We start from the raw sequence: 11,325 nt of genomic DNA, 5'->3' as shown, positions 1-11,325 counted from the left end.
AAGCCATTTAAAGTTCATTCACGTTTGCATTTGTTTATGAACTTCAGATGTTGCTCACTAGGGCTTCACCCCATAGGGCCTGCTGGTGCTCCCGTTGACACACCCACTCTCCCAACAGGAAAGACCATGTGGTCTCTGCTCTGTTACTGGGGCCACTCCCATGGTTTAGGAATCGCTTCGACTGTTGGCCCCTCCCTACTGTGAGCTCCTTGAGGGCCTTGTCTGCATCTGGGGCATCCGGGAAGTCCCAGTCCCAGCCCAGGGGATTCCTCGGAGGCCCCTGAATGAGTGACCCCACAAGTGCAGATTCAACTCTGGTTTAGAGGGTCAAGGGATCTGGGAGTTGGGTTGCCAGTGTGGATACTGAATTCAAAGAAGTATTCAGAAAGGTATTAATTGTTATTATTACTACATTTAAATAGTGTTTACAAGCTCAGAGAGGACTTTCCCTTAGCCTATTTTACATGCATTGTTCGCTATTTCATAAGTGAGGGAGCTGAATAAAAAGTAGCTTAATGACCGGGTGCAGTGGCTCACGACTGTAATTCCAGTACTTTGGGAGGCCGAGGCGGACAGATCATAAGTTCAAGAGATGGAGACCATCCTGGCCAACATGGTGAAATATCGTCTCTAGTAAAAATACAAAACTTAGCAGGGTGTGGTAGTGCCTGCCTGTAGTCCCAGATACTCTGGAGGCTGTGGCTGGAGAATCGCTTAAACGCAGGAGTCGGATGTTGCAGTGAGCCGAGACGGTGCCACTGCACTCAAGCCTCCGCAAAAAAAAAAAAAAAAAAAAAAAAAAAAAGAGAGTAGTTAATTTTTGGTCATGACATATCCCAATGCAACCAAATTGTGATGGCACGTCGGTGCCTCGGTAGGGTGGTATGCCAGATCTGGTACTGCTTTCTTTGCTGCCTGGATTAATCAGAAGATTGTTAGCATTTTTAACAATGAATTATTTTAAAATTAAAGTAGATACATTTTTACACATAATGTTATTGAACACTTAGTAGACTACAGGATAGTGTAAACATGTTTTTATGCATTACGAAATAAAAAAAATGTGTGTGACTCTGTTTATTGCAGTGGTCTGGAACCGAACCTGCAATATCTCTGAAGTACACCTGTATTGGGTATCAGGCATTGAGCTTAGTAAGAAATGATCCCAGGTTATCACAGATAGAATCGCCTGAGCACCGTTCATGTCATCAGGCCTTCTAGATTAAATTTAATGCCTCCAAACAATCTATGAACTATGATTCTTTATTTCCAACTTATGGACCGGGAATCTGGAGCTGAGAAAATTTGGAAGACTTGCCCCAAGTCACGTGGTTTTTCTGTGGATGAGAACTCCAGTCTGTGTCTCTGGAGGTCACATCTAACATCTCATCTGGAGCTGGGTGAGCTCCTCAGCCCAGCCTGGACCCGGGCTTGTCTGGGGTCCATGCCACACACCCAGTCCACACACCTGAACATAGCCAGGGAAGCCAGAGGGGTTGTTCCCGAATCGTTTCCTCTTACCAGATGTCTCGTGAATCTTCTCAGAGGTACTTGGATTTCCCGGGGGGCACAGCTGTTTCCCATGGCTCTGTGGGGCAGATGCTTCTGACACTCCCTTCCAACCACTTCCTTCCTCTGCTGGCTTCTTGGGCATGATCTTTATAATGTGAAGGTCACAGATAAACAGTATGAGTGACATTTCTATAGTGCTTTAGAGCTTACAAAGCATCTTCACATGCATTAGCTTATTCAGTGTTCTCAACAACGCTGGGAGAGTCATCCGTGCCTAAATTAGGAGAAACCTGGGAGGTTAGATGGGAAATGAATGGCCTAAGTGAATGGGGTTTCCAGGGCTAGAATGCTTATCTTCACACTCTTTTAAGACTCACATTCTTGCAAACAGCAAAAATCTCCATGTAATTGAGAGTTTGCTGTACAGAGGGTTTGGAGAAAAATAGCATTCTAAGAATTCACAAGGTCTACGAAGGGAAGAGCTTCGATAAAATACAAGGGATCCCATATAAGCTTCTAGACAGCTGCTGGGAGAGTAAATATAAAAACATAGAGAGGCGACAAAACACTGTTGAACAAGATCGTGTGGGGAGATGAATACAGGGAAGGGAGAGGGAAAGAAATGGTTTGCTGAAATTAATCTAGGCAGCAAACAAAGCAGTACCAGATCTGGCATACCACCCTACCGAGGCACCAACATTGAATGTGGAATTCAGTCAGGTGGTGCCCGTACCAATTCTGGTTGCATTGGGATGTGTCACTGACAAAGCTATTTTTTTTTTTTTTTTTTTGATGCAGTCTTGCTCTGTCGCCAGGCGGGAGTGCAGTGGCTCAATCTCAGCTCACTGCAACATGCAACTCCTGCGTTGAAGTGATTCTCCTGCCTCAGCCTCCCTAGTGTCTGGGACTACAGGCAGGTGCTGTCACGCCCCGCTAAGTTTTGTATTTTTAGTAGAGATGAGGTTTCACCATGTTGGACAGGTTGGTCTTGATCTCTTGACCTCGTGATCTGCCCACCTCGGTCTCCTAAATTGCTGGGATTACAGTCGTGAGCCACTGCACCCGGTCATTAAGCTACTTTTTATTCAGCTCCCTCTCTTATGAAATAGCAAACAATACATGTACAATAGGCTAAGGGAAAGTCCTCTCTGAGCTTGTAAACACTGTTTAAGTGTAGCAATAACAATTAATATCTTTCTGAATCCTTCTTTGAATTCAGTCTCCATACTGGCAACCCAACTCCCAGATCCCTTTACCCTGTAAACAAGAGTTGAATCTGCTGTTGTGGGGTTACTCATTCAGGGGCCTCTGAGGTATCCTCTGGGCTGGGACTGGGGGGCGGACAAAGCCCTCAAGGAGCTCACAGTAGGGAGGGGCCAACAGTCAAAGCGATTCTTAAGCCATGCGAGTGGCCCCAGTAACAGAGCTGGGGCCAGCTGTTCCTTCCTGTTGGGAGAGTGGGTGTCTCAACAGAAGCACCAAGAGGCCCTATGGGGTAAAGCACTGGTGAGCAACACCCGAACTTCATAACAAATGCAAACGTGAATGAGCTTTAAATGGCTTTGGAGCTCTGGATTAGACTACCACTGCCGCTGCGCCTCAGGAAAATTCTTTAACATCTCTGTACCCCGATAGCCTCATTTTATTATTATGTTGCTGATAACTATGATCTAAAACATGAACTATGATTCTTTACTTCCATTTCATGGACCAGGAATCTGGAGCTCAGAGAACTTAGAAGATTTGTGCCAAGTCACATGGCTTTTACATGGATGACAACTGAAGTGTGTGGCTCGTTATTATTTGGAGATAATAACAGACACAATGTCACAGAGGTCTTCTTAAGGATTAAATAAATTCATCCATGTGAACTCCTTAGAATAGTGTCTGGCATCACTATGAAGACAAAAGAAGTATTAAGGATCACAACTGTTAGTATTATCAAGCCGTCAATGCTACATCTGGTGTTGTGATAGATATGGGGAGAAGGAGGCAATGAGGGCATTTTTGATATTCTCCCGCTCTTACCAGTGTTCACATCCATGAAGGGACAAAGGTTCTCTGATCCATTAGCTTTGAGAGATACTCACCTTCGGGAAGATTCCCTGGAGCGTGCCGAAAGTCATTTGAGGACGTTCAACTGAAGGAGAATACATTAGAATATTTTTTTTTTTTGAGACGGAGTCTTGCTTTGTCGCCCAGGCTGGAGTGCAGTGGCGCAATCTCGGCTCACTGCAAGCTCCGCCTCCCGGGTTCACGCCATTCTCCTGCCTCAGCCTCTCTGAGTAGCTGGGACTACAGGCGCCCGCCACCACGCCCGGCTAATTTTTTGTATTTTTAGTAGAGACGGGGTTTCACCGTAGTCTCGATCTCTTAACCTCGTGATCCGCCCGCCTCGGCCTCCCAAAGTGCTGGGATTACAAGCGTGAGCCACCGCGCCCGGCCCTTTTGTTGGTAAAGATTTCTAAACTCTAGAGAGACTTCTATTGCATGAGGGCATTCTGCAGCAGAGGGTTATAAGTCCACTCATTGTTGAGGAGTTATTTGAGATTTGCTTCTGAATTATGTTTGGTCATGCTTGGTTTATTTCTCGGTGGCATCAATTCAGAATTTTCCATCTCATGCTTTATCACATGGGGACTAGACCCCACCACAGTCTCATCTTACTCCATTACATGTCTTTTACTTTTCCACAAATAATTAAATTGGTTGGTTGGGAATCTGAACTGTATCCACTCAAGATGTACAACAACGAAAAATCACTGTACACTTCAAATGGGTGAATCTTATGGTATGTCAATTAAGCTGTTAAATGTGTGATGAACCATGGATGATTTAGCCCAGTGGCTCTGAAATATTTTCAGTATAAAGACACTCCTTTAATGTCAAAAACTTGGCAGATACTCAAGCACTGGATTTTCAGATCTCTTATAGTGATTGTGGGAGATTGTAGAATCTGGCCTGTTTAGTTGGGGAGTAATAGGTCTATTGGAGACGGTTTGGACAGTCTGACCTTGTCTTATAATTGTGTTGTCAGAGTAGAAGAGCCAGTAAACACATATATCCCTTTTATATTCCCAAAATGTACAAAGATGTCTAGTCAAGAACCTGTCTTTTTTTCACTCCATGTTATCTCTGCTCACTGACAAGTGGGAAAGCTCTCTGTGTGTTGGATGAGGGATCACTCTTTCAAACTCACTTCCAAGCTTATCACGGAGAATTGGGATTGTTTGGGAATGAGAAGACTATTTGGTTTTGATAAAATACGGAGAAACATCCATCTTTATTACATAATGTGTTCATCACACTCACTCCTAAGATACTTATCCAATACCTACATGCTTTTAATGAAACAAACTCTGGAAGTTTTTGGTGGATCCACAGTTTTAATAGTTTCTTTCTTTTTTTTTTTTTTCTCTTGTAACATTTTCTTAACTGTCCTTTGATTCATTAACAGCGCTTAGGAAGAACAAGTCCTTTAAAAAGAAATATTTCAAACACACAGAAAAGTATGGGGAATAATATTGAGTCTAGTCGGATCTCAACATTACCCCACAGCTATGTTAGGTCTGATTTATTTATTCAGAATATTAGAAATACTACAAACAGGCCGGGCATGGTAGCTCACACTTGTAATCCCAGCACTTTGGGGGGCTGAGGCGGGTGGATCACCTGAGGTCAGGAAGTTTGAGACCAGCCTGGCCAACATGGTGAAACCCCGTGTCTACCAAAAATACAAAAATTAGCTGGGTGTGGGGCCGGGCACCTGTAACCCCAGCTACTCTGGAGGCTGAGGCAGGAGAATCACTTGAACCCAGGAGTTGAAAGTCGGAGTGAGCTGAGATTGCCTTATTGCACTCCACCCTGGCCGAGAAGAGTGAAACTCCATCTGAAAAACAAAAACAAACAAAACACACGATCGACTAGTCACAGCTGAAGCTGTGTGTGCAGCACTCAGCAATCCCTGCCCTCCCTCCCTCCTCCACTTACAGCCAGTCACCTTAATTTGATGGCTTTTTATTCACATTTATGTTTGTATACATTTACCATTTAGTTATTATCCATAAAAATATATATTCTTGTTTTGCATGTTTTAAAATTTTATATGATTGGCCTCTGTACTTAACTTTCTGCATGCAACTTTTTTTTTCACTCAGCCCTGATGTGTGTGAGGGAACAAATGCCTGAGGATCTTTCCCAGGTAGCTGAGCTGAAAAGCAGTTGGGCTTGAGGAGACCCTTTCCAGCCCCTTCCCATCTACTCACCCTCATTCTCATGGTTACGGTCATTATCAGAATCATTCCTCTGAGAGTCTGTGGTCCGTTTATTATGCATGAAAGGTGGGATGGTAACCTTGAAACCTAGAAAGAAGCAAAATGTTTATTCCTTAAGAGACAAGCTTAGGCCTGGTATGGTGGCTCATGTCTGTAGTACCAGCACTTTGGGAGGCTAAGGCTGGAGGATTGCTTGAGGCCAAGAGTTCTAGGCTGCAGTGAGCTATGATTGCACTACTGCACTCTAGCCTAGGTGACAGAGTGAGACTGACTCACAAAAAAAAAAAGACAGAGAGAGAGAGAGAGACAAGCCAGGAGAAGGAAGGTAGGGTGGGTGTGTTGGCCGGGTGGCGGGGTGGGGGAGGCCCAGGATGCCACAGAGACAGTTGGGCTCATCAGAACAGATTCCTAAGGGAGAGAAACGTGCAGGATCCAGGTATGAGCTCCACTGTGGCCAGTTCCTGCCCTCAGCCCTGAGAGGATACAGAAGAGCAGAACACCCAGAAGCTGCCTTGTGATTTTTCCCTGCACAAAAGGAAAATGTGGGGTACTTTCTGCAGCCTTAGAAGTAGCCAAAGCAGGAAAACGGATGCTCATGTGTCCCCAGACTTCTCTGTACCTAGAACTTTCTGTTACCTAGCTTAGTCATGGCCTCATACTTTCTCTTCATATACACATAGATGATTTTCTCTGAGGCTTTCATCTTTTCCCACTCTTTCTCAGAGAAGTATTTGGCAATATCATCGAAGGCCTAGGAAAAGATAAAAAAGGAATTCTGGCAGTACTCAGCTAGGCATGTCTGCCATTCAGCTGGAGCCGCTTCCTGTGTGCTGGATCTGGGAAGTGGGGATGATAATCCGTCCTGGTTGATGCCATGGCTAACTGACAGAACATGGAGAACCTACCCTAGCTTCACCCCTGCCACACAGTAGGGCTTTAATGCTGCTGGCTGGCTCTCTTTTCATCTTCCAGAATGGACTGAGTCACCAAATGTAGTGCAAGGTCACAGACTTGTCTCCAGGGATGCTAGGTGATGACAGAGTGAGGGTGGGAGGCTCCCAAGGATGCAGATCTCCCCTGAGACCCTGCTCCTTGTCCCCAGGACCTCTGTCCTCCCCTCCTCAGAAACCTGGTCACCCTATTCTGTCCCCTGGGCCACTACTATGCCCCCTCCAGGTCACCTCACCTTTTGTATATTCTCTGGTATTTGAGCATCATCCTTGGGTCTCTTTGCAAAGGCGTCATCTCTGTTCATGTCACTGGGAGCAGTCTGACCTGCAAGAGAAACAGCCTGAGTCTTTCCAGCCGCAGGACCTTTGGTCTTGTGGAGGGAGAAATCAGTGAAGGCCGGCCACACTCAGTCACCTGGGATCAGGTGCTGCATTTCTCCATCCGGGGCTTATCTGTCCCTGAGTAAGGACATGGGGAGAAGTCAGATGAAAACAGGGAGCCAGGGGTCTCTGGGAGAAGAATTGATTTGGGATGACAGGTTTCCTATAGGCAAAGTAGCCTTGAGTCTTTAGGTGGGGGTTGGCTAATGTTGTTAGTAGTTTCCCTGGAGCCAGGCTTACCCTGAAAGATGTACAGACCCTTGTTGGGGAGGCAAGGACATGACTGTGTAATTGTATTGAGTGAGGGCGTTCTGACACCCCTACTCAATAAATGAAGGGCAGTGAGTCCCAGAGATAACATGGTCTCTCTGGTGATGGATCTGATCAGGCAGAGGGATGGGGGGTTCTGTTCTGTTGAAGAGAAATGAGCATGGCTACTATGAATGGATTCAGAGGCTGTTACTGGGTGATTTGTAAATTTATAGAAGAAAGTGAGCTAGAATTTCTGAGACTACAAGAGCCTGCCAACACTTAGAGAGAATGTGGGGCCTTTCAAGATGCAGCATTCCGCCAGGAGCGGTGGCTCACGCCTGTAATCCCAGCACATTGGGCGGCTGAGGCATGCAGATCGCTTGATTCCAGGAGGTCGAGACCAGTCTGGGAAAGACAGCAAAACCCCCGTGTCTACCAAAAATACAAAAAATCAGCTGGGGTTGGTGGCGCAGGCCTGTGCCATCCCAGCACTTTGGGAGGGTAAGTTGGGTGGATCGCTTGAGCCCAGGAGGTTTAGACCAGCCTGGCCAACACAGGGAAACCGTCTCTACTAAAAAATGAAACAAAACAACAACAACAAAAAAACATTAGCAGAAGCTGGGTTGTGCATGCCTGTCCTCCCAAGGCCTAGGTGAGAGGATCGCTTGAGCCCAGGAGGAAAGATTTGATTGAGCTTTTTTTTTTTTTTGAGTCAGGGTCTTGCTCTGTTGCCCAGGCTGGGATGCAGTGGCATGATCATGGCTCACTGCAACTTCTGCCTCATTGGTTCAAGCGATCCACCAGCTGTGGCCTCCAAAACTGCTGGAAATACAAGTGTGAGCCACCATGCCCGGCCCAAATTTCTGACGTTACTACAGAGTTTCTAGGAAAAATCCCATATCTGAAAAAGTTAGAAACTGACAGGAAGGATTTGAGATGGTGACCTGCTTCATATACACTCCTTATAAAAACTAGATAACAAATACACCACGGAGGAGGGGAGGGGTAGGAAGAATGAAAAAAGAAAATCAGTGCATGCTTACTCTGATTTTGGAAGAGTTGAAAGAGAAAATCAGACCGTGTGTACTCTGATTGTGGAAGAATCAAAAGAGAGAGAAAGAGCATGGTACTCTGAACTTAAAGTAGCCAATCCCAGGGGATGCTTTAGGCGGGAAAATCAGAGTCTCCGCCCACACTTTGAGAAGGTTCTGCTCCTGGAGCCTGGACTGAGAGAAGCCACATCAGCTTCTCTTGTTCTGCCTACTCTTCTGACTTCTGATTAGCCAGATGCCGTTCACTAACTGCCCTGATTGGTCCATCATCTGCAGTGACATTTCAGAATATTGTCTCCTCCTCCAGCCACACTTTAAAGTGGGTGGTCTTTAGGCACTGTCAGGAGACTGCCCCTGGATCTTGAGTTAAACGTCTGTATTCTAGTCTGAACAGTGAGAAGAAAAATATAGTCGATCTGTGATTTTTCTACTTGAAAGACACAATGTTTTGCAAACTAACACATTTGCAGAGCTTTGCTGTACTTAGTCGTGGAGTTCATTCTTCAGTGGCTTCTATATCTGTTGCAACTGAAAAAACAGTCGAAGGCCCTCCAACCTCTGATTACATTTTTGAAAGGGAATCTAAGTATGATGCGCACAATTACCATCCTTTACCTGTAGCCCTGGAGAGAGGAAAATGTATTTACTTATGGGATGTGATTGTGGTATTGGTTACATCCGCCTTAGCCAATCCTCCCACCTTGGTCTCAGGACTATAGGCGTGAACCACCCCACCCCCAGTAATACTTTTTGTTTTTTGATTTATTAATAGAGACGGTTTCACTATGTTGGCAAGGCTGGCCTCAACCTCTGGGCTCAAGGGATCCTCCTGTCTCGGCCTTGGGACTACTGGCATGCACCATCCTACCGAGGCTATCTTTTTTTTTTTTTTTTTTTTTTTTTTAGTAGAAACCAGGTTTCACTATGTTGTCCAGGCTGGCCTCAACCTCCTGGGCTAAAGTGATGCCTCCGCCTTGGCCTCAGGACTACAGGCGTGTGCCATTCTGCCCTGCTCATTTTTATTTGTTTATTTATTTATTTTTGAGGAGAGATAGGCTTTCGCTATGTTTGCCAGGCTGATATTGACGTCCTGGGCTCAAGCAATCCTCCCACTTTGGCCTCAGAACTACAGCTGTGAGCCACCCTGCCGACGCTATTTTTTTGTTGTTTTTGTTGTTAGTAGAAATGGAGTTTTGCTATGTTGGCCAGGCTGGCCTCGACCTCCTGGGCTCAAGCAATCCTCCGGACATGGCCTCGGGACTACAGGCTCACACCACCCCACCCCCACTAATATTTTTAATTTTTCTAGTAGAGACAGTTTTGTTATGTTGTCCAGGCTGTTCTCTACCTCCTGGGCTCAAGTGATACTCCCGCCTCGGCTTTGGGACTACAGGCGTGCACCACCCTGCCTTCTGCTATGTTTCCCAGGCTGGTCTTGACCTCCTGGGCTCACTCAATGACTTGAACCTCAGAAGCAGAGGTTGCACTGACCTGAGATCACACCACTGCACTCCAGCTTGGGCGACAGAGGAAGACTGTCAAAAAATAAATAAATAAATAAATACATGCATACATACAAACATACGTACAGAAAGAAAGAAAGAAAGAAAAGACCAGCTGAATCTCCATAAGAACAGTAAGCTTTCTGGTATTTTAACTCACCCTTATCCCATCTCGTGCTCCCAGCTTGGTTCTGTTCACTGCTGATGAAATGCAGAAGGGATAGGCCAGAACTGGTAGACGGCTGGTTGTTGAGCATGAAAATATCAGACCTGATATAGTCCTCCTTGGAAAGGCCCTTTCTGGGGGCTGATACACTGTGTCTGCGGTGCTGTGGAATGATGACATAATGCTGACCATTAAGCCAGGGGAACATGGGTCCACATACGGTGGCAATCCACTAGGCTGCCGAGTGGCCATCACAGCCCTTGGGGTTTTAGAAGAAGAAAACCTTGGTGAAAATTAAAAAAAAAAATGGGTGTTATCTTGAGAAATGAATGTATAAAGCTACCTTCTGATGTTGTAACTGCTGTAAGAGGAAAAGAATTAATTAATTAATTAATTAATTAATTTGAGTCAGAGGTTCACTCTAGTTGCCCAGGCTGGAGTGCAATGGCATGATCTTGGCTCACTGCAACCTCTGTCTTCTGGGTTCAAGCGATTCTCCTGCCTCAGCCTCCTGAGTAGCTGGGATTACAGGCACATGCCCCTATTCCCAACTAATTTTTGTATTTTTAGTAGAGACGGAGTTAGACCATGTTGGCAAGGCTGGTCTCGAGCTCCTGACCTCAGGTGATGCACCTGCCTTGGCCTCCCAAAATGTTGGGATTACAGGTGTGAGCCACTGTGCCCAGGAGGAAAAGAATTATTAAATGATTTTGTTATTAAAGAAACCAAAGATTGTGATGCTTGGAAGATGTGTCTATGACTTTGAGATTATGGACTTCTGGCCAAGCCAACCCATGGTGCCATCATCAGGTTTTGCCTCTGATCGTGGTCAAGGACGATGAGATTCGAGAGTCCATTGAAATCATTAACAAGACCATCTTGTCTTTCTGAGGGTAGCAGTTGTTTTCAGTGGTCCCTGGAAGCCGGCTGGAGACAGGTGGTCCTGTAAAAGCTCTGCTCTTAATGCAGGCACATTCCACTCCCATGTGTCTTCAAAACCTTTTTCTGGAATATATGTTTTTTTTCAGTAGATACATAATTGAACAATGTTTATGAAGCTGCCTTTTGCTTTGTAACGTAAGAGAATGTAATGGCATCTATATTCAGTGAAAGTGTTTTGATGTGCAGAACGTGGCCGGGTGCAGTGGTTCATGCTTGTAATACCAGCATTTTGGGAGGGCAAGGTGGGCAGATCACTTGAGGTCAGGAGTTTGAGACCAGCCTGGCCAACATGGA

General features: G+C 45.6%; 2 pseudogenes; one reads left to right on the top strand and one right to left on the bottom strand.

Annotated features, from left to right (window-relative positions):
* The window catches only part of LOC116811651 (putative protein SSX9), a 16,187-nt pseudogene extending 9,146 nt beyond the window's left edge, over positions 1-7,041 (bottom strand).
* A 1,615-nt stretch (positions 7,042-8,656) lies between these two features.
* On the top strand, positions 8,657-10,980 carry LOC116811059 (ornithine aminotransferase, mitochondrial-like; annotated as a pseudogene).
* The last annotated feature ends 345 nt before the right edge of the window (positions 10,981-11,325 follow it).

Source organism: Hylobates moloch, unplaced genomic scaffold (assembly GCF_009828535.3).
Source record: "Hylobates moloch isolate HMO894 unplaced genomic scaffold, HMol_V3 SCAFFOLD_7, whole genome shotgun sequence".
NCBI classification, from domain to species: Eukaryota; Metazoa; Chordata; class Mammalia; order Primates; family Hylobatidae; genus Hylobates; species Hylobates moloch.
This window is presented reverse-complemented; position numbering and strand designations above follow the sequence as displayed.